The sequence below is a fragment of the Sorex fumeus genome, unplaced genomic scaffold (assembly GCF_029834395.1).
Source record: "Sorex fumeus unplaced genomic scaffold, SorFum_2.1 ptg000051l, whole genome shotgun sequence".
Taxonomy (NCBI): domain Eukaryota; kingdom Metazoa; phylum Chordata; class Mammalia; order Eulipotyphla; family Soricidae; genus Sorex; species Sorex fumeus.
The window spans coordinates 3,841,015-3,864,460 of NW_026606108.1; the positions used below are offsets into that span (position 1 = coordinate 3,841,015).

A 23,446-nucleotide genomic window follows, 5' to 3' on the forward strand; every position below is an offset into this window, starting at 1 on the left:
CAAGGCAAACACCCTACCACTGTGCTATTGCTCTAGTCCCCCTCCCACTGTAAAAATAAAAATTAAAACCTTGACAAAAGATAGGAAAAAATGTTTCTCAGAAATTGGAATCGGGCATTAGAACTTTGCAGGCAGGAAGTCATATGAATGAACCCTACTCTCACTCAGACACATTCCAAACAGAATCCCCAGAGGGGGAACTCAAATGAGGCATGACACTCGTACCTGAGATGCATTTCCAGGAAGGTAAAAGGTAGAGGGGAAGAGCACCAAAGAAGATGGAGCTGTGTGAAGAACTTATTGCAGCTCCATTCCAGATAGAAAAATTTCCCTCTCACTCTCCACAATGCTATTCTGGATTCTAAGCTGTTTTAATTGCAGGGTTAGAGTCTGTATGCATAGACAGATGATGGAGAGCTTCACCCTAATCAGCCCAGAGCAGTGTAAGACACAGTGAGTTATGAAGCACAGTAAAGAGTGTTCATTGAGCATCTGGAACATTAAGTACAGAAACCAGAAGGGCTATAGTAAATTTTTTGTGATAAATATCACTAGACTAAAGCCCCTTCTCCTCTACTATAGCATAAAAATCCTAAAATCAATCCCAAAGGAATCACAATTATTCAGGCATTTATAGTTTGCCTACCCAAATACCTCTAAAACATTCTAAAAATATTTAACAAATCAAGATATTAACAATGCAAAATAAAAATATCTTATGTGCAAAACACCAGATATCCAAAGGAATAGTGATATGAGATTCATGGCCATGAAAAAATAACTTAAAATAGACTCAGAAATTTCAGAGATGATTGAATTAGTACATAGTACATTAAGGCACTTTTCCACATACTCCCAAGGACTTAAAGAACTCTTGAATAGAGTATGATCAAAAGAAAAGATATTAAAAGAACGAAATGGAACTTATGAGATAGAAAGTATAATAATGAAGTGAAAATTTCCCTGGATGGGCTGCAGATTGAATTCTGCAGAAAACCACAAGAGCAATGAAAGGTTTTATAATAAAAATTATAACAAACTCAAGAAAAGAGATTTTAAAAATAAGCAGAGGGACTGGAGAGATTGAACAAGGGTTACGGAGAATGTCCTGAAATGAGGCCAACTGTGATTCCATTCTCATCACCACATGGTCCTCTGAGCATCATAGAATGAGCCCTGGTTGTCCCTGAGCATCTCTGGGGTAGCCTGAGTAATTTCAAACACATCAGGACTGAGGAACCCTCACATACTCTGGCTCATGCCATGTTGAACCATAGTTGACTTGAGCACCACTAGAGATTCTCATTCTACACACACACACACACACACACACACACACACACACAAACACACACACACACCAAAATACACACAGAGCAGACTTTTAAGGTATTATGGGGACATGTAATCTATGGGATGAGAGAAAATATTTGCAACTTATTTTATCACTATCACTATTTACCCCATTGTTCATTGATTTGCTTGAGAGGGCACCAGTAATGTCTCCATTTGGCCCCGTCACATGCTAGTGTAGCCCAATGGCATACTGGGGGCTCTTTAGTGTCAGGGAAATCAGGACCATCATTGTTACTGTTTTTGGCATATCTAGTACACCATGGGTAGCTTGCCAGGCTCTGTCATGTGGGCAGGATACTCTTGGTAGCTTGCCGGGCTATCCAAGAGGGATGCAGGCTTTTGGGGCAGCCTCTAATCACCTTTAAAGGTGTTCCCAGTCAGGCATATATGTGGTCAGGATGCTCTCAGTATTTATTTTATAAGGGGTTAATATCCAAGATACATAAGGAACAAAATTCAATAGTAAAAAAAAATGGGCATATGCAATAGATGGTGTGGTCATGGCCAAATTTCACAGACTCATCCTGGGATCCCACTCATGAGAATGAATCCACTGAAAAGCCCAGGTATGCAGGACTTGTGACTAAAATCTCCAGGCTCACACAGAGTCGGGAATAGACCCCCTTATCCCATCTCCCTGTACTTCCGGGTCCCTGGCAGTCATGCCCATGAACTGCCTCTGGGCACCATATAAGTGCCTTTATGGTCATGATCCAGAGACTCACAAATAAATCTTGGAAGAGAACAACGTGCTGCAGAGATGCCTCTGGACCCCAGAATGACCATACACTTTAAAAATTTAACTCCAGCTCTAGTACTGTATTTAAAATTTTAGAATTCCTAGAGTGACATCTCATACTTTGTGACACTGATATACCAAAAGTAGGCCACCACATTTGATGGGGTTAAACAAGAAGGCAACCAATCCTGATCAAAAATATATATAAGATAGATAGATAGATAGATAGATATAGATATTAGCACACAAGGCTCAACCTGTAACAATATGTTAGTGATCTCTTATCCAGGAGCTTAATGGGTTAAAGGTGAGAGACAACAATTTTCATACACTCTTCTCTAAGGAAACATTTTTCGATCATTTTAGTTAATTATTCATAACAAGCAATACAAAATAAATTATTTAGCATCTGCTTTGGGGGCAGGCTTGGGTGGTAGTAGGAAAATTTGAAATAATAGTGGTGGGAAGCTATAATGATGGTGGGATTGGTGTTGAGATATTGAATATAATAAATCATTGTGAACAAGTTTATGAAAATAAATATTTTTAAATGGGTATATGCCCTGAATAGACATTCTTTTCCAAAGGAAGTGTTAAAATGACCAGTAGATGAGAAGTGAGTCAATACCACCAATCAGCAGGACAATGAAAACGAAAGTCACTGTGAGATGCCACCTCACACTGGCATTTGAGAGAAGAGAGATGGAGGTTGACTACATTGTGCTAAGTGAAAAAAGTTAAAGAAAAATGCTACATGACCTCACATATGGAAGTTTAAAAAACTAAATTCATAGAAAGAGAGAACATGCTGAGTTTTGGCTTTGTCCAAGGCATTGTAGATATTTTAAGTTTCAAGATGATTTTTATACACATTAGCCACAAGGGTAGTTGCAATTAATACCCAGGAACAAGCCCATAATTGCTTCTCAAATGGTTTTAAGAGAAAAATGTTCTGGTTCAAAATTCCAACTATCACCACTGGATGACACACTTTTTACCACAAATTCCAAGCTGTGATCTGCTGATGCAAACAAAATTGTATCTGAGGTGTGGCTCATAAGTGGACAAAGGCATTCATTAAGTTGGCAGGTCTGCAATTCAGATAAAGCATTTGTTCAATGCAGATTAAATAACTGTTCAAGTTCACATACAGAGAGTTCCTTTGGGTAGTTTTGTGTAGAGGAACTACCAATATTCTCAGACTAGAATAGTTTTTAGTGAGCAGAGCAATACTACAGTGGGTGGGCATTTGTCTTGCACAGACTTACTTGTGTTTGACGCTGAGCACCACCAGGAGTGATTCATGAGTGAAGAGCTAGGAGTAAACCCTGAGCATCACAAGGTGAGACCCCAAAATAAACAAACAGAATAGTTTTTAATCTCCAAATTTAAATAACACATCCAAGTCATGTGCTTCTTGATTTCCTTCATGGGGTCAATAGTGATGGACATGATTTTATTTTTGATTGTGGAATGTCACAGGTAGAGTCTCAACCAAGATCATTCTTTTCTTATTTTTTAAATTTCATTTTCATAAGGTTATTCACATTAATAGATTACATTCAACACCAATCCCACCACCATTATTTCAAATTTTCCCACCAGCACTCAAGCCTGCCTGCCAGGAGCAGATACTAATTTATTTTATATTGCTTATTATGAATATCATGAGAGAGTGCATGGCTGCGAAAGCAGCTCTGTGCTTCTGGATTCTAAAATTGTAAATGGTTGGGATCCAGAGACATCTCTGTAGGGAGCTAATTCATTTTGAGATTCATTTGGGAGTCTCTGGATCAAGACTGAGATGCACTGAGATGGCGCCCAGAGGCAGATCATGGGCGAGACAGACAGGATCCCAGGTGGGCGGGGAGATGGGAAGGGACAGCTGTCTTGGCTGCCGCCATGTGACCTGGAGTCTTAGTTCCTGAACCTGTGTACCTGGGTTTTTTCGCTTTTGGAAGCTTTTGGCCATTGGGGTTTCATCTGGAATGGGCAGAGAGGGCACACCCACTCCATCTGGGATGCCCCGGTGAATTGGCTTGGTACCGGATCCAGAGAGATCTCCGGCGAGCTGTTGTCTCTGGGATTAACTGCAGTGTCTCTCCCAAGGTTACTCTTAAGCACTGCACCATCATGGAAGGCCTTGTATTTTTGTTTTGAACCTGTCAGCCAGCCTGGGCAAGTCTGGTGCACTACCACTGAAATTAAGTCAGTGCTAGCTACTTCTTCAGATATGAATATTTTCATGATGTCACTGAAGTAGTTTTATTTTATTACACTTAAGATCTGTATCAAATCCAAAATTCCTTTTAACCAAATTATTATTGTAAAAAAGGTGAATTCAAGTAACTTGGTAGCAATACAATGAATGTAAATTGGATCATTTCCCCATGTGAAGGCCAATTGTGGTTGGCTCACTTTGGATATGAGTAAGAAAAAATATCATTAAAAAAATCAATCACCAAGTACCAATCTCCCTTGACTTCTAAGTTTTGCATTGCTGAAGCTGTATCAGCGAGTGCCAATGTTGTAGGTGACATTCCTTTATTGCACCTCTTAGTTTTCATGAGTCATCCTCCATTTGTGTGGGTTACACCAGCCTGTTGTAGACATGGTTTAATTATTTAGTAAAGAAAGACTGTCACATGCAGTGCCTCAGCTGTGGTCTTAGAACTATGTTAACTATGTTAGTCTACAAATCTACCTTGAGATATTTTTTGGAGAGAAAGCACACCAACTATATACCATTGAACAAATAATGATTTTCCTCTATTGGTGCAGGTTTTCTTCAATAACCAAGTGCACGAGGGATTCTCAGGAATTATTGAAGTAAGAAGGGAGGCATTCCCACCAGCTCTAATCAGCTACAGTGACCAACGGGGTTATAGTAGTCACTGCTTGATTGTTCTCACATCCTAGAAAATTTTGTCGTACTTTGTTCTGCTTCTATTTCCTTCAATATGTATTATGATGTTTTTGCTAACAGCATAACTAAAATCAAAGCAGTTTTAGGGAGTTAATTGCATAAGAACCACATTTTTGTATAAAGTTCTTTTTCTCCTTTCAGCTATGCTTTAACAAATAGTTTAGCAAAGATAAATAATAAGTAATAAATAAGATTTAACAGATTATGTATACATAAGAAATAAAGAAATGACTCACTGCACTCTCTCTCCAGATACTACTCATTTAAAAAATTTTTTAGACGTCTTTACACCATTTTCCATAAGGTTGAACCAGAAATAGACCCATCAGTAGGAAATGAGGACTCCTTTTCACCACATTCCCATTCAACACCGGTTGTTTGCTTTCTTTTGTATATAGATTATGCTCACAGGCATGAGGTGACATCTCACTGTCATTGTGATTTGCATTTCCATTATAATCAGTAATAATGAGTACTTTTTCTAGTATGTCTGATGGCCATCTGCATGTCTTCTTTGAAGAATTTCCTCTCAGTTCCTCTTCCCATTTTTGGAGTTTCTATTCAGTTCCTCTTCCCACTTTTGATCAGAGTATTTGTTTTTTTTATTGTTGTTGAGCTTTGTGAATGCTTTATACATATTGAAAAGTAGCCTTTTGTTTGATGTATGATGTAGTTCAGAAATGATGGGGAACAGTAGAATGTTCCATTTATCAACCTAACATAAGAGGCTCTCAGTAATACCTCTGTGTAAACCTTACCAGTGTCTGCTATATTTATTCTATTACTTGAGAAATATTTAAAGACATCTACCCTGAGGCAGCAAATCTCTTGATGATACCCTTTGTTTTCCTCCTTCCACCTATAAGTAGTTCAAATTTTCCTAGATGCTGCAAGGTTCATAAGGAGAAAGTGTGATAATAAGTGTAATACATACATGAATGTAAAGTTTGATTTTTCTCAGCTTTTATGTTACATGAAATACTTGGTTGGAATGACTCTTGATTTCATCATGTGCCATAATTTGGGTAAGAAACCGATTAAGTGCATGTCCACATTGATAACATAAAGCCAATCCAGCATGGGTTGCATACACAGCATATTAACCATATAACAACCTTAAAAGAGAGGAAAGATAAATAAAATTTATAGTTGATTTTAACTGTATACCGAATTGGCTGCCCTCCTAGTGTTAAACTGTTGTGAATTTGTATCCTGGGCAATCATCTTTGAGCGTTCAATAGTAAGTAATGCATGTGCAGAATTACAAGTCAACGGTAACTGAGACACACTATTAATTTATTTTAAATTTATCTTAAGGAAAGTTCCAGGGAGCCAATGAAATCAACCAAAAAACAGCTGTTTCAAACTATGCCCCTAACTTTTTTTTGGGGGGGAGGGTCTTTGCTTTTTGGGCCACGTGTGCTGATGCTCAAGGGTTACTCCTGACTCTGCACTCAGGAATTACTCCTCTCAGGCTCAGGGAGACCATCTGAGATGTTAAAGATTTAACCCAGATTGGCTTTGTGCAAGGCAAATGCCCTACCTACTGTACTATCTTTCTGGACTCTATTACCCGAACTTTTAGTGATTTCTTGATTTTGTATCTCTCTCCTCTCTTTTTAATTATGTTCTTAGTGGCCAGAGATGATGGAAGTGGGTGGGTACTGAGTAGGAAGGGCCAAGATTCAAATTTAAAGCAGAATGCAAGCTCAGGAAGATCTAAGTTCTGATCGACTAGTATCCTATACTTAATTTCAGCTACTTCAGATAAAAATGCCCAAGGTATTGCATATTTCTCCTGATAGTTCTCATTTCTTAAGTACCTAGTTAGCCAATTCTATAGAACATTCATCCATTTTTTCCTAAATATTACTGGCAAATTTTTACATAGTTGCCATCTCATTATTTCTCAGTTACCCAACAGCAGGTATTCATTATTCTATCTTCTGCCATTCATGCTCTATACAAAGCATTTACACTATGTTTCTATAAATCACATTTATTCCTGGGAATTCCTTTTTAGGCACCATTTTAAAATATGAATTTTTTTCTTTTCTTTTTGGGTCACACCTGGAAATGCTCAGGTCCTGCACTCAGGAATTATTCCTGACTGTGCTTGGAGGACCATTTTGGATGCTGACGATCGAACCTGAGTTGGCCAAATGCAAGGCAAATGCTTTACCCACTGTACTATCACTCTGCGCCTCCGCCCCCCACCCTTCCAACCCGAAGAGATGGAGTGCATCATAAGGCTCTGTGGTTCACTAGACAAACTCAAGAAAACCTGTGAAGTTCACAGCTGTTGTTTATTTTTAGTTTGGGGCCCACACCTGATGGTGCTCAGCGCTAAATCATAGTGCTCTGTTTGGGGATCACCCCTCACACTCTTGGGGATCAAACCCAATTTTGCCATGTCCAAGACAAATGCCTTACCTGTTGGACTACCTCTCTGCCCACAAAGGAGAGCCCGGCAAGCTACCGAGAGTATTCGATATGCCAGACACAGTAACAACAAAGTCTCCAATGGAGACGTTACTGGGCCCGCTCGAGCAAATCACAGTAGAAGGAAACATTAGAGTAGTAAAAGGAAAAGGAAAAGAAAAAGAGCATATCTTTTCAAGAGAGTCCAAGAGAGTGCACATTTAGCTTCCATGGTTGGAGTCACACTACTGGCTACATTCCTCTAACAGCAATATGGGTTGGTCCTGTGAAGTGTGGTAAAGAACTTCCCCAAACTCGTTGCCCAGGGGTCTACTTAGGGGGCCAATCATATATGCACGGAGGATCTGCCTCAACAGTTACTCATATTACAATCCCCGAAGAGCAATAAGACGTTCATCTCAAAACAGAGCCAGTATGAACTGTGGGATTGTGCTTTGGGATTAGAATGATGGACAGACGACAGAGTAAGGAGCAGGTAACACATACACTATGGAGTACTATTCAGCTATCAAACTGAAGGAAACTTATTTTTTAAAGCACCAATTCTGTATACCTTAAACTCTTATTAGTCAGAACTCAGGGTTAGGGACCATACTTAAGAACTAGGATGAGGGGTGGAAGTGATAGTCAAGTGGGGAGGGCTCTTGCCTCGCACATGTCTGAACTCGGGTACAATCCCCAGAATCCCATATCGTTTCCTGAGCATGGTCAGGAGCAATTCCTGAGTACAAAGTGATGAGTAACCCCTGAGCATCACCAGGTGTGACCCATAAAAGCCAAAAAAAAAAAAATCAGAATGATAACCTTCTAAATGGGCAAATATTCTGGGATAAGCACCCACACCTGATGTGTTCATAACCTTTTTTTCACACTAACAAATTTCATGATTACATCATTACTTTGATACAAAAATCATAATGCCGATAAATATAAAATTAAAGAAAATGGCAGATAACTTTTCTCATGAGCATAGCACTGTAGCACTGTCCTCCCATTGTTCATCAATTTTCTCGAGCAGGCCCAGTAACGTCTCCACCGTGAGACTTGTTGTAACTGTGTTTGCCATATCAAACACATTATGGGTAGCTTGCTAAGCTTTGCCGTGTGGGCGAGATACTCTCGGTAGCTTGCCGGGCTCTCCGAGAGGAGCAGAGGAATCAAACTCGGGTCGGCCATGTGGGTTGCGTGCAAGGCAAATGTCCTACCTGTTGTGCTACTGCTACAGCATTCGCGCTACACACATGACCATAGAAGCAAAAACATTCCATAAAATATTAGTAAATCAAGCCAATGTATTTTAAGTGTTTTATATACTATAACAAGTAAATTATTAATGCCCAAATAGTACAAGAAGTAAATTATTTATCCCCCCCGAATGTAAAGTTAATACATTAGCAAGGACTAAACCCTGGAACTTTACCATATTGATACACTGTCCTCCCGTTGTTCATCTACTTGCTCGAGTGGGCCCAGTAACGTCTCCATTGGAGACTTCGTTGTTACTGTGTTTGGCATATCAGATACATCATGGGTAGCTTGCCAGGGCTGGAGCAATAGCACAGTGGTAGGGCATTTGCCTTGCATGCAGCCAGCATATTGATACAGTCAAAGACAAATACCATTCAGTCACTTCAGTAGAATCAGAAATTTATTAGGGACATCCAAATCAATATGACAATAAGATACCATCTCACACCAGTGAGAATGAGAATGGCACACATCAAAAACAGTGGGAACAATTTTTTTTTTTTGCTTTTTGGGTCACACCTGGCGATGCACAGGGGTTACTCCTGGCTCTGCACTCAGGAGTTACTCCTGGCGGTGCTCAGGGGACCATATGGGATGCTGGGAATCGAACCTGGGTCGGCCACGTGCAAGGCAAATGCCCTACCCACTGTGCTATTTCTCCAGTCCCTGAAAAATAGTGGGAACAACTTGTATTGGCAGGGATATGGTGAAAGAAAAACTCTCATTCACTACTGTTAAGAATGTTACCTGATTCATCCTTTATGGAAAACAGTATGGAGGTAATTCCGTAAACTAAGAATTGAGCTGACATGGGACCCAACAATTCCATTTGGACATATCTACCCCAGCACACAAAAACGTTCATTCAAAAAGCCATATGTACAGCATTCATTGCAGCACTTGATATGATAGCTAATATATGGACTCAACTTTGATGTCCATTGATAGATAAGTAAATCTTGCAGATGAGTTTATACACCATGGATTACTAATTCAGTGACAAGTAATAATGAAATCATGTAATTCACTGCAGTGTGGATAGAACTGGAAGACATCGTGTTGGATGATGGAAGCCAAAAATAGTACAAACAGGATGATCTCACTCACTGTAGTCTATAGGATAACTGGACAAGGAAAAGCAGTTTGAAAGAGGAGGGGATGCTAAGACAACATTGGCCCCAGAGTATAGGGAGAAGAGAAGGGAAGAAAAGAAATCAAGGGGGAAGAAGAGATAAATGGGGAGCATCGGGGAGCAGGGGGTCAAGGGCATTTAAATATATCGGTGGTACTAACAAATTGCACAGCGGAAAATCCAAGCCATAAAGTCGACAACACTGAAACCAGGAGATCCAAATTTCAACAGCTGAACTCAAAAAGCCATCTGTCAATGTGGCAGGAGAGAGATAGGAGGGAATTTGGGAACACTGGTGAGGGAAGTTAACACTGGTGTTGGGATTGGTGCTGGAAACGTATGTGTCTAAAACTCAATTCTGAATCACTTCATAAATCATGGGGCTTTAATAAGATTTAAAAATAAACTTATTTATAGTAAAATTAGTCAACAGGAATGGTAAAGGAGTTCTTCAAACTTATGCTTGCTGGAGGAAATGTTATGCTTTCTGCTTATGAGGAGGAACATAGCATGGAAATTCTCATTTCTTTTACTCATCACTATATTATAGCCACTAGTAACAGCACTGAAGCAAGAAAAGTCAATAAAATCTATGCAGATTAGAAGAGTGGAATATATTCATCATAGATTTGTTTCAATTAACTTTTTAAAGTAGAATTAGTTCACAGTATTCTGCATATTTCAAAAGCAAAGCTTTGCACCTCATTGAAAGCATATTACTGGGTTAAGCTTAACGTCAAAGAATTGTTCGATTCTCCCGAGCAAAATGGAGGCCGCGCTCCTGGCCTGAGGAGGACGCCGCCCGGCCCGGCCCGGCGCCTCCAAGTTGACACGTAGCAGAGCGGGCAGCAGGATGGTGGTGGACGCGGCCAACGCCAACGGGCCCTTCCCGCCCGCGGCCCTGCTCCACATTCGCGATGTCCCTCCTGCTGACCAAGAGAAGCTTTTCATCCAGAAACTCGGCAATGCTGCGTCCTCTTTGACTTCGTCTCTGACCCACTCAGTGGCCTCGAGTGGAAGGAAGTGAAGCGAGCCGCCCTCAGCGAGATGGTGGAGTGCAGCACCCACAACCCTGTGTGTCATCACAGAACCCATTCACCCAGAAGTCGTCCATATGTTCGCAGTTAACACGTTCCGGACGTTACCACCTTTCTCCAACCCCACGGGAGCCGAATTTGAGCCCGAGGAGGACGAGCCGACATTAGAGGCCGCCTGGCCGCATCTCCAGCTTGTTCATGGATTTTTCTTAAGATTTTTAGAGTCTCCAGATTTCCAGCCTAACATAGCGAAGAAATACATCCATCAGAAGTTCGTCCTGCAGCTCTTAGAGCTCTTTGACAGTGAAGACCCTCGCGAGAGGGATTTCCTCAAAACGACCCTCCACAGAATCTATGGGAAATTTACATCAGAAAACAGATCAATAATATATTTTATAGGTTTATTTATGAAACAGAGCATCACAACGGCGTAGCGGAATTGCTGGAGATCCTGGGAAGTATAATTAACGGATTTGCCTTACCACTGAAAGAAGAGCACAAGATTTTCTTACTGACGGTGTTACTGCCTCTGCACAAAGTGAAGTCCCTGAGTGTTACCACCCGCGGCTGGCGTGCTGCGTGGCGCAGTTTCTGGAAAAGGACAGCACCCTCACCGAGCCGGTGGCGATGGCGCTTCTCAAATACTGGCCAAAGACCCACAGTCCGAGGAAGTCATGTTCCTGAAGGAGCTGGAGGAGATCCTGGCCGTCATCGAGCCGTCGGAGTTCGCGAAGATCATGGAGCCCCTCTTCCGGCAGCTGGCCGAGTGCGTCTCCAGACCCCACTTCCAGGTGGCGGAGCGCGCGCTCTACTACTGGAACAACGAGTACAGCATGAGCCTCATCAGCGACATCGCCGCCAAGATCCTGCCCGTCACGTTCCCGTCCCTGTACCGCAACTCAAAGACCCACTGGAACAAGACGATGCACGGCTTGATCTACAACGCGCTGCAACTCTTCATGGAGATGAACCAGAAGCTCTTCGACGACTGCACGCAGCAGTTCAAAGCGGGAAGCTCAAAGAGAAGCTGAAAATGAAAGAGCGAGAAGAAGAAAACCTAGCCAAAACTAGCCAAAGCAAACCCCCAGGTACTGAAAAAGAGAGTGACTTGAGCCGGTGTCGGGGCCCGGTGTGTGTGAGACGGAGCGTGCTCGTCCCGAGGGCAGGCGCTGGCGCTGACGTTGTATATGAAATGATGGAAATATCTGCAATAAAATTACTTTTCAACTTTAAAAAAAAAAGAATTGTTCGATTCTGACCCCACTTTCACTTCTGGTATTAACTATTCTGCTGTCAGAATCCAAAGGGTTTGGTTTGCTTGCTTTGTCTCTTACATTTTGCATGTGAGGGAAATCATACAAGGATTGTTTTTCTCCTTCTGATTTATTTTAATTTATATACCCCCTCAAATTTCATCCATGTTATGCAAATGGGACTATTTTATCTTTTAAAAATATCCGAGTGATGCAGACATGCCACTTACTTATTCAATAATCCATCTAGGGGCATTCAGCTTGTTCCCCATCAAGCAACCTATTTTTGAAATAGGACTTTCATGTTCTTATGAAAGCTATCTAGAAGCAGAATTTATAAGTCACACAGCAGTTCTATTTTTAATTTTGAGGTAACACTATACTGTTGTCTTAAGTGGTTATGGAATTTTGATCCTTCTAAGGAAACCATATGAGTTTGGCAAGATTACGTGATGCAAACACAACCAAAGAATCAATATATTTGTATATATAATGTAAAAATTGTGAAGTATAATTTAGCATTTAGAATTCACAATGAAATTAGAGTATGTTTTACCCAGAATAATAAGTTTTAAAATATATGCAGGAGATTGACACTGAAATCCTTAACCATTGCAGACATAAATTAAAGATTACTTGAATAAGTTCATAAGTGAAGGCTCCATGACACTAAAATGTTAGTTCTTTTAAATCTACAGTTTTAGTACAATCTAAAATAACAGTAATATTTTTCAGGGGGAGAAACGTTCAACTTAATTCCAAAATTTGCATGGGGATAATTTATATGAAATAGTGAAAATTCTTCCCCTAGTACAGCAGATTGATGGAATATTAAAATATTTTTGATGAATTTATGTTATAAACTATCATAGTTAAATGAGTTTATTATTGCTTAAGGTTAGAATCTAGATAAATGGATCATAAAATACGTCCAATAGTAGACGTACACATACATGACAAATTTAGGGGAACAATAGTGTTGAGTTAACTCAATCAAATAAATGTAGTATTTTCAATAGATCATCCTGGAAAAACAGCAACAAAAAAAAAAAGCAAAAAGCACTCCTTTTTCCCCCATGCATAAATAGTTTAAAATAAATCTTAGACCTAAATGCAGGAAACAAATTGTAGAACTTTTAGAAGTTGAAGAAATAAATCAGCAGTCAGGAATCTTACAAGAACATTACCTCACCCACGATGTCCACCATTAAATTAAGTCCAGAAGGGGCCCTGAAGCCTGACCCATGCCCTGGGACTGCAGATTCCTGGCAGAGCAGCCTTGTTCAGAGCGTGCAGCTGCTCCTCACATTCCATCAGCTTTGACTCAAGTTAACCCCAGAAATCAAGTTTTTAAAAGTGAGTTTGGAGACGATGTTCCTTGATAGCACATGCATTTGAAACAGAATGGTGTCCCTCCATAACGGTTTGTCCACCTGAACTTTTGTTTTCCTTCTGGGGCCACACCTGTTGGTGCTCAGAGGTTACTCCTGGCTCTGCAATCAGAAGTTTCTCCTGGTGAGCTTGGGAGACCCTATGGGCTCCAGGGATAGAACCTGGGCTAGCCCCAGGGTTCCTGAAGGTGATTTCTTTGAAAATAGGGTTTCATCAAATGTAATTGACTACATAATTTTAGGAAGATATCATCCTGGGGCTGTGTGGATGCCATCAGTGAAGGAGATTCCAGACACAGAAATTCACTGAGTAAAGCTATGTGAAGATGGAAGGAAAGATAAGAGGGCTGTGAGACAAGACAAGCAAAGGCGAAGGAGGAGACTCTTTGCCTCTGCTAGATTCTGTTTAGTCCAGATCTTCGCCTTTGCTTTTATTTTTTTTTAATCAGGATAATCCAGGCAAAAAAATATATATTTTGGAAAAATCTCTTCCTCCCTTCTTAATAAGAATTTTGTAGAATAAATATGAAAATTAAAATATAAAATTAAAATATAAAATTTCATTCCAGTTTATGGAATTCCCTGTGAAGCTATCTAAGAATTTTGTAGAATAAATATGAAAATTAAAATATAAAATTAAAACATAAAATTTCATTCCAGTTTATGAAATTCCCTGTGAAGCTATCTAAGGGGGGCATTTTCTTCTTCTAAGTAGGAAAGCTTTTAATTGGGAATTCTCCAGAAAAAAATCTATAAATTTATAGCTAAGCAAACCATTTAAAAAAGATACACTGTTTGCCAGTTTCAAAAAATAAAATAAGGTAGCACTGTAGCACTGTCCTCCCGTTGTTCATAGGTTTGCTCAAGCAGGCCCTCCATTGTGAGACTTGTTGTTACTCTGTTTGGCATATCGAATACTTCACGGGTAGCTTGCCAGGCTTTGCCATGCGGGCGAGATACTCTCAGTAGCTTGCTGGGCTTCCTGAGTGGGAAGGAGGACTCGAACTTGGGTCAATCAGGTTGGCTGCGTGCAAGGCAAACGTCCTACTGCTGTGCTATCGCTCTAGCCCAAAATAAGGTATTTTATAAAATAAATAGAAAATATACATAAAAGCATTTTAAAAACTTTAGGTGAATGCTTTTGAAAATTCAGATTAATAACAGACAGACTTCTTCATATTTCAGTATTATTATGGGGAGATTGTAGGCTACAAGTCTGGTAGCTTGACTCTATGTTCAGAGGGAAGTAAGATATTTTCAATTCTGTAGGCCCTCTCCAACTTTTCCACTGTTTTTCTTAGGGATTTACTTCAGGAATTAAAGATAGCACTTTGGTGTCTCTTGCATAAGGTTGATGGTATAACCCACTTTCTGGAAACAAGAGCTTCTCTGACTTACACTGGGTGGAGATCATGGAAAATAATGTCTCTACATTCATTGGTGGGTGAGTTCATTTGTCAATATTACAACCTAGTTACTGTCTCTTGTATGTTGGGCCTCAACAGAGAGTTCCCGAAATTCAGAGGAAATAATAATCCCATTTTTCACTCACAACATTCCACTGAGTAGGAGGAGAGTTTGGAGTTTGATGGGCTAATGAACTATTTCCAAGGGGAGGGACGTTTTCAGAAGACCCCTGTGGATGTGGAGGGCATGTGAATTCTGAGCGTTTCCATGACTGACTGCCATCAACACTGCAAAAATATATCCCTTTTCTATTTCAAAGGGGGTGAAAAATCCAGTATTATGGAGTAGGGAGATCTTGCCTGGATTATCCTGATTTAAAAAAAAAAATAAAAGAGAAACATTATAAAGAACTACAAACTAATTTTTGCACAGGAAAAGATATAAAAGTGTCGCTAAAATATTAGCATATTAAATCTAGCAAAATGTCACTGTCACTGTCCTCCTGTTGTTCATCAATTTTGCTCGAGCGGGTCCAGTAACATCTCCATTGTGACATTTGTTACTGTGTTTGGCATATCTAATATATATTTGGCGTGCAGGCGAGATACTCTCTATAGCTTGCCAGGCTCTCGGAGAGGGGCGGAGGAATCGAACTCGGGTCGGCCATGTTGGCTGCGTGCAAGGCAAACACCCTACCCGCTGTGCTATGACTCCAGGCCCTAGCAAAATGTACAAAATGTAATAAGGCTGACATCGTGAGGATTATACAAGCCAGGTGGCATGGAAAGAAGGAATAATTCTTCACAAGTCACTCACTATTAAATATATAATTTGAATAGTTCACTATTAAATATATAATTTGTATAGTTCTATAAGTATTAAGGAAAAATAATTCATACTTTAGGGCTGGAGCAATAGCACAGCGGTAGGGCATTTGCCTTGCACGCAGCCAGCCCAGCCGACCCGAGTTCGATTCCTCCGCCCCTCTCGGACAGCCCGGCAAGCTACCAAGAGTATCTTGCCCGCATGGCAGAGCCTGGCAAGCTACCCGTAATGTATTCATATGCCAAACACAGTAACAGCAAGGTCTCCAATGGAGACGTTACTGGGCCCGCTCAAGCAAATTGATGAACAGCGGGAGGACAGTGACAGTGACAATTCACACTTTAAATTTTCCCCGAAAGAAATCTCCAGGCTCAAATGGTTTTACTAGATAATTACACTTCCTTTCTAAAGAATAATTAACAACAGTTCTATATATTTCTAGGAATAGAAGTGACTTTCTTATTTCAATTAATGAAGCTCCTAGTCAAGTAAATTTTATTTCAACAATATAAGACAGGTCAAGTATTTGAAGAGAAATCAATGCAATTACTAATAAAAAGAGGTTAAAGAAGAAAAAAATCACACGATAATTGAGGATCCATGTGAATTTCAATGATGGAACGCACCATTTTGTAAATTGTACAGAGACTTTAATAGCAATGAAAATAGCAAGCTTCACAAATCAGAAGAAGCGCTAAATAAACACATACCAACAACAAATTTTTTTGGAAAGAAATTTAAATTTTATTTTATTTGAGTGTGTAAGGAAAGTTCCCCCTAACAAAAACCAAGCCCCAAGTTTGGGATAGTCCCCTGGGCAAAATAGTGTAGTCTTAGAATATAAATTTATATAAAGCATCCCATTGTGTGTATATTCGGTACATTCTTTATGCTATTGTCTGTCTGTGAACACAGTAAAATGCTTCCAGGAAAGAATAGAATAAAACATTGTAGGGTCTTTTGAGCATAGAGAGCAAAAATGTAGATAGACAGAAATAGAATAGAGACTGTCACAACTTTATACTTTAAGGGTGACTGCTAACTGCCTATGTGAAATACCCTGGCCTCTGCTCTTACAGTACCCATTAAATTTTGATATGCTCACTAACATTTCTTAATGTCTCTATCAACTGAAACCATAACTCATGTGCGGGGAGCCAGGGTAGGGGAACAATACTGTATTGAATAAGTGGGCAGTTATATTTTTTTCACTTTTGATTTGCAAGATAGTTTTTATTGGACGAAACTTGAATATGAAGATTTGAAGGGAGAGAAAGAGAGAAAATGCATATTCAAGACAGAATATGGTCTTCACCAGAGTAGAAAAAAGCCATAAACAAAGAGATGAACAAGCGAGATACATGTTCAAGGGAGAATATGGGCTCGAAGAGCCATCTGGGACACAGTACTTCTTTAAATAGCATTATAAGTTTTAGGTGTAGTTTATTAAAAATTAACATGGATCTACTACTGCACACATAGTATCAAGTATCATTTTATATCCAGTTTTCTATGCTCTCTCATAAAATTGCCTCTTTCTATTAAATGTACTAATTCTTCTTTCCCTTTTGTTTCTGTGGTCTAATAGTGTAAAAGTTCTTTTGTTTTTCTCTGTAATCCACATCTGAATGAAATCAGAAAGTGTCTTCATGCCTCAGTCCCATTTCTTTCATTGAGTCCTCCCAGTGCATTCATGTTGCAGATGGCAGAATGTCACAGTGCTTTTCATAGCTGAGTAGCATTCCATTGTGTGTATATTCGGTACATTCTTTATGCTATTGTCTGTCTATGTACACAGATTGTTCTCAGCTTTTGACTATTATGAATTAACATGGACTGCAGATTTCTCTTTGACTAAGTGTTTCTATAATGTTTCAGGTCAATAGGCAGAAATGGTTTTATGAGATTTTTATGGGTATCTTGAGTATTTTTATGGGTATCTTGAGTATTAATCCATTTGGGGGGTTATGATGTGCAAATATGTAACCCCAATCAAAAAGATCTCTTTGAATATTTTGCAGAGGGTGGTGGGTGGGGTGGGAGTGAGTTATATTCAGGGGTGCTCATGGGCTATTCGTGACTCTTAAGGGACCATATGTAGTGCTGGGCATCAAACCAGGGTCAGCTACATAGAAGACATGTGAATTAACCCTGCACATCCTGTAGTGACATTTCATTTTTGATGCAAGTTTTCTTTAGTGTAAAGATTTTTAATTTTTTATTTAGTATCACTTGTTAATCAATTTTTTTCTTTCCCTGCTGTGAGACTTCAGTTTCCAAATATATCTCTACAGCTAAAGTCCAGAAGCATGTTTATGTTTTCTTTTGTATATTTTATGTTCTCAGCTCTCATATACAAATCTTTAATACATTGTGAATTTTGTGTATGGTGCTAATAATGACTAGTATTCTTAATTTTTAATTGAGGTGTTATAGTTTGCAATAATATTGAAGTCATTAGACTGTAGTGACATCAATCTCTCCACCAATATTTAAGACCCTCCACCATTTTACCATGGTCACCCCCCTCCCTGCTCCCAAGTTCTCAGTCCTATTCCTGATCTTTTAGCTGCTTTTTATTTTCTTGTTTCTTGTTTCATTTCCTTTTCTCATGTGATTGTCCATATTTCCCAACATATTTGTTGAAGATACTGCTTTTTGCTCCCTATATCCTTGACTGTTTTATAACAAATTATTTGCCCAAATACAGTAAATTTAATTATGTGTTCTCAGTGATGCTATGTTTCTGTATATGTCTATTTCACTACAGTATCAGTTGTCTTCAATTGTGTTGCTTTGTAGTATTGTTTGAAGTCATGGGGGGGGTATGTTGATTCTCTTGTTGCTATCCTCTTTTTCTCAGGAATGCTCTTTCTATACAGAGTCTCCCAAATAAGCTTTGTTTTTATTTTTTGGTTTGGGTTCACACCTAGCTGTGCACAGAAGTTACCCCTGGCTCTGCACTCAGATATAACTCCTGGTAGTGCTTGTGGGACCAAATGGGATGTCAAGAAATTGAATCTGGGTCAGCCACAAGCAAGGAAAGTGCCTTACCCACAGTACTATTACACTGGTTCCCCTAAACAAATTTTATGATGTTCTGTTGCTGTAAATAGTACAACTGAGATTTTGCTAAGAATTGCATTGAATCTCTATATTACTTTTAGTGTAGTTGTTTAAAAACTATGTCAAACTATAAGAATTCCAACCCATAAGGAAGAAATAGCTTTTCATATATTTGTATCTATGTTTATGTCAACACTGTGCTATATTTTTCCAAATATAGGTATTTTAACAGCAGATTTTTGTACGTTAATTTTGTAATCATTGTAATTGTAATTCTTCATTGTAATTCTCTGTTATTCCTCGCAGATTTTTTACTAGAATCCTTGTCATTTTGCATGCATATTTTCATGTCTGAATAGTGATATTTTATCTTATTTATTTAAAATTTGAATACTTTAAATATCATTTTGTCTGATTGTGCTTTCTAGGATTTAATCTTATTACTGAATAGTGATTGAAGTTCTGGATATCTTTGTATTATCCGTGATTTTAGAGGAAGAATATTTTTTAAAATTTATTTTCATGAAGTTGTTCACAATAATGGATTATATTCAATATTTCAACATCAATCCCACCACCATTGCATCTTCCCACTGCCATTATTTAGAATTTTTTTGCCACCACTCAAACCTGGCAAAAAGGTAGGTGCTAGATAATTTATTTTGTATTGCTTGTTATAAATAGCATAAGATGTTGCATAGCCACTTTTACAGCCATGCGCTCCTGGAATTATAAAATTTTAGATAATTAGGGTCGGGAGAAATCTCTGCAGCTAGCTGCTTGGTTCTGAGATTCTTTTGTGCAGAATCTGCATCATGGCTGTTAAGGAGCTTAAATACCACCCGGAGGAAGTTCATTGGCATGACCTCCAGGGTCCCATAGGGACAAGGAGAAGAGAAGGGATGGCCCGTCCCCTATCCTTCGAGGCCTGGAGTTTGCCATCACTGAACCCACATAGCTTCGTTTCTTATTGGGTTCTGGAAGGTTGCGGCAACCAGGATTCTTGGTGGCAGGTGGAGTGACGATGCATGCTCCCGTCTGAGGCACTCCGATGAAATCAGCCTGGCTTAAACTCTGGAGGCATCTCTGCATTGAGCTGCTCAGTTCCAATATTCTTTTGTGTGTTTCTGGATTATGGCCATTAAGGAGTTTAAAAAATCTAGAGGAAGAGTATTTTATTGAGTTATTTGATAAAAAAAATGGATGCTGAGTATTGAGAATTTTTCCTACATCTTTTGAGACGATCATATGATTATTTCTTGCTCTTCCTTTTGCTTATGTGGTATATCATATGTATTGGTTATATACATGTTAAGTAATCTGTGAACCTGTAATATATCCTACTTGATGATTATGATCATTTTTCCTTTTTTTCTTATGTTTTTTGTCCATCCAGAGGTGCTCAGTGGCTATTCCCAGCTCAGTGCTCAGGACTCACTTCTTGTGGAACTGTGGAAATCGTGAAGTTCCAGGGATGGAACCTGGGCACCCTGCATGCAATGAATATCCTCCCATACACTGAGATATCTCCTTGCCTGTGTGATTCTTTTTCTATACTGTTCAAGTTAGTTTGCAAGTGCTTTGTTAAGGAGTTTTCCTAACTGTTCATCAGAGATTGGTGTACACCTTTGTTCTTTGCATGATGCGCTTGTCTGGTCTGGAAATCAAAGCAACACTGGCTTCACACACTGTGTTTGGACTTTTCTTCCTTTTCAGTTTAGTGAAGCTTTTGATAAAGATAAGTATTTATTCATTTTTGTTTTGTTTTGTTGGTGGGGCACATTCTGAAGTGCTCAGAGCTTACTTCTGGTTCTGTGCTCAGGGATCATTGTTGGTGGAGCTTGGTACAGGGAGAGCATGTGGGATGCCGGGAATAGCACCTAGGTTAGCCATGTGCAAGGCAAACACTCTCCCAGCTGTGCTATCATGCTGAATTTTCACTTTCTTTGTGGATTTGGTAAAAATTGCTCCTTAAACCATGGGTATTTTGTTCTGGAGGTGTCATTGGGTCACTATTAATGTCCTTATGCAGATTAGGTCCACTCAAGTCTTCTATCGATTCTTCTTTTTTTTTTTTTTTTTTTTTTTATATATTTTTTTTTTATTAGTGAAAAACCATGAGGTACAGTTATAGGCTTACAAATTTTGTGCTTGGGTTTCAGTTATACAATGATCGATTCTTCTTTTTTATAAAGTAAATCACAATATTTGATCACCAATCCAACCACCATTACACTCTCCTACCACTATATTTCAGATGTTTCCATCCTGAACCTCAACCCCTGCCCCAAAGCAGAACTGAAATAATTTATTTTGTATTGTTTGTTACCTTTTGTTATGAAAAAATGGTGAAAATGCTACAAAAAAGTTTCCTTAGAGGAAATAGTATAAAGATTGTTATATTTCACCCAGGGTCCATTAAGCCCTTCTATAAGAGATCACTAACATGTTGTTAAAGGTTGAGCCTTGCGTGCTTACACACACACACACACACATATGTATAACATATACATATATCTGTAAAACAATATTTCCCTCTAAGATTGGTTGCTTCCTACTTTAAACCCTATCAAACATGGTGCAATACTCTTGGAGTATGGGTGGTATGAGGTATGAGTTGTCACACGCTGCAAATGCGGCCACACAGTCTAGGAATAGGTTCACTTGTGGGTGAGGCTTGGCCTGAGTGTGTTGAGAGCAGCTGTGAGCATGGCAGTGGTAGAGTTCTGGAGGTTTTTGGCTGCTGGGGCTGGATCCCTTGGGGGAGTGTGGGGTCTCACCTGCCCCCCTCTGAGGCACCGCAAATGAAACAGCCTGGTGCGAGGTCCAGTGCCATGGTTATGGCATGTGTTGTGTTATGCTCCTTTCTAGGAGAGAAGGACATGCAACTCTCCTTATGTTGATTCTTGATACAGTTCTGGGATGTTGTAAAGACATTTTGTTTTCACATAAAGTTTAATTTAATTTATTTATTTAGATAGTAAATTTTTGAATTTTTTTTTACTTTTTTAATTGAATCACCATGAGAACAGTTACAAAGCTCTCAGTTTTAAGTCTCGGTCATGCAATGATCAAACACCCATCCCTTCACCAGTGCATATGTTTCACCACTTAGAACCCCAGTATACACCCCCCATCTCACCCCTCCCCTGCCTGTGTGGCAGATGATTTCCACTTTACTCTCTCTCTCTCTACTTTTATTATACTCAATTTTTCGACAGAAGACCCACAATTATTATTTGTAATCCCCCCCCCCAATAATCAGACCTGCCGAAAAGCCATCATTAGATAATTTGTTTTCTACTGCTGAAAATAAAGAGCATATGATGTCATAACTGCGTGATTTTGGATTTCTGGTATTTTAGTAATTAAGTTCAGAGGGATTTCTGCCAAAAGCCGCTGGGTTCGGAGATCGGTTTGTGTGCCTCTGGGATCATGGCTATTCAGGAACCGGAGGAACTGGTGGTGGGCAGCAACTTGGGGTCTTGTCAGGACATGGAGAGGGGCCGGTTTCACCCCCCATCTCGAGAGGCCCCGCACATCTCATCACTGCAAGCTTTTGCTAAAGTTTAGTTTTAAATGAAATATCTAAAGACTTATACAGTTGTAAGGAAGTGTAGTTCATGTTCAGGGAAGAAATAGAAACTCATCATGAGGAAATCAGGTGCGTGCTGACTAGACAAAAATATCATGTAATTAAAGGAAAGTATGAGAACGAGTTACCACTAAATATATAAAGTTAGATTAGTAAAGTATTAAAATATAAAACTTGACACAATATGTAACCATGTATAGCACTGTCCTCCCGTTGTTCATCGATTTGCTCAAGCGGGCACCAGTAACATCTCACAACAAATTGTGAGACTTGCTGTTTCTGTGTTTGGCATATTGAATATGTTATGGGGAGCTTGCCAGGCTTTGCCATGAGGGCGAGATATTCTAAGTAGCTTGCCAGGCCCTCCGAGAGGGGTGGAGGAATCGAACTTGGTTCGGCCATGTTGACTGCGTGCAAGGCAAACACCCTACCCGCTGTGCTATTGCTCCAGCCCGTGTATAATTGAAATAAAACATAACTATAGAGGCTCAGCTGTGACATAATCCCCCAAAAGAAAAACACATCCATTTGAAGAGAATTCCTCAGTATAAGGAATGGGAAGAAAAACATCTACAAGAATAAACAGAGATAAATTTTACCTGAATGGTATATTATGGTTCCAAATATATGCAGAATGGGAACTCCAGAGAAGAAGGCAAAAGTAGCAAGGAAGTAGCAAGGGAAGAAAAAAAGTACCAGAAGGTATTTTTGAAAAAATAATGCAGCCCAATTTGATGAAAAACTCTCATAGATCTATCTTCACACAATGAACTTCAAATAAGATACACTCAAAATGATCTGTATCCAGATTCATTATGATTAATCTGTCAAAACCAATGACAGAGAGAATCTTGAAATCAGGAGAAGTATGCAATTAATCATATATAAGAGATCATCAATAATACTAATGGCTTCTGACTCATAAAAAACCATGGAGGGCAGAAAGCAGCAAGATGACATATTCAAAATGCTATAAGTAAGATACTTCAGCCAAGAATTCTGCATTCAGCCATAATTACCCTTCAGAAT

The 23,446-nt window shown here is 39.3% G+C and overlaps 1 pseudogene; it reads left to right on the forward strand.

Moving 5' to 3' along the window:
• Nucleotides 1-10,604: 10,604 nt before the first annotated feature.
• Nucleotides 10,605-12,109, forward strand: LOC130032874 (serine/threonine-protein phosphatase 2A 56 kDa regulatory subunit gamma isoform-like; annotated as a pseudogene).
• Nucleotides 12,110-23,446: the final 11,337 nt, after the last annotated feature.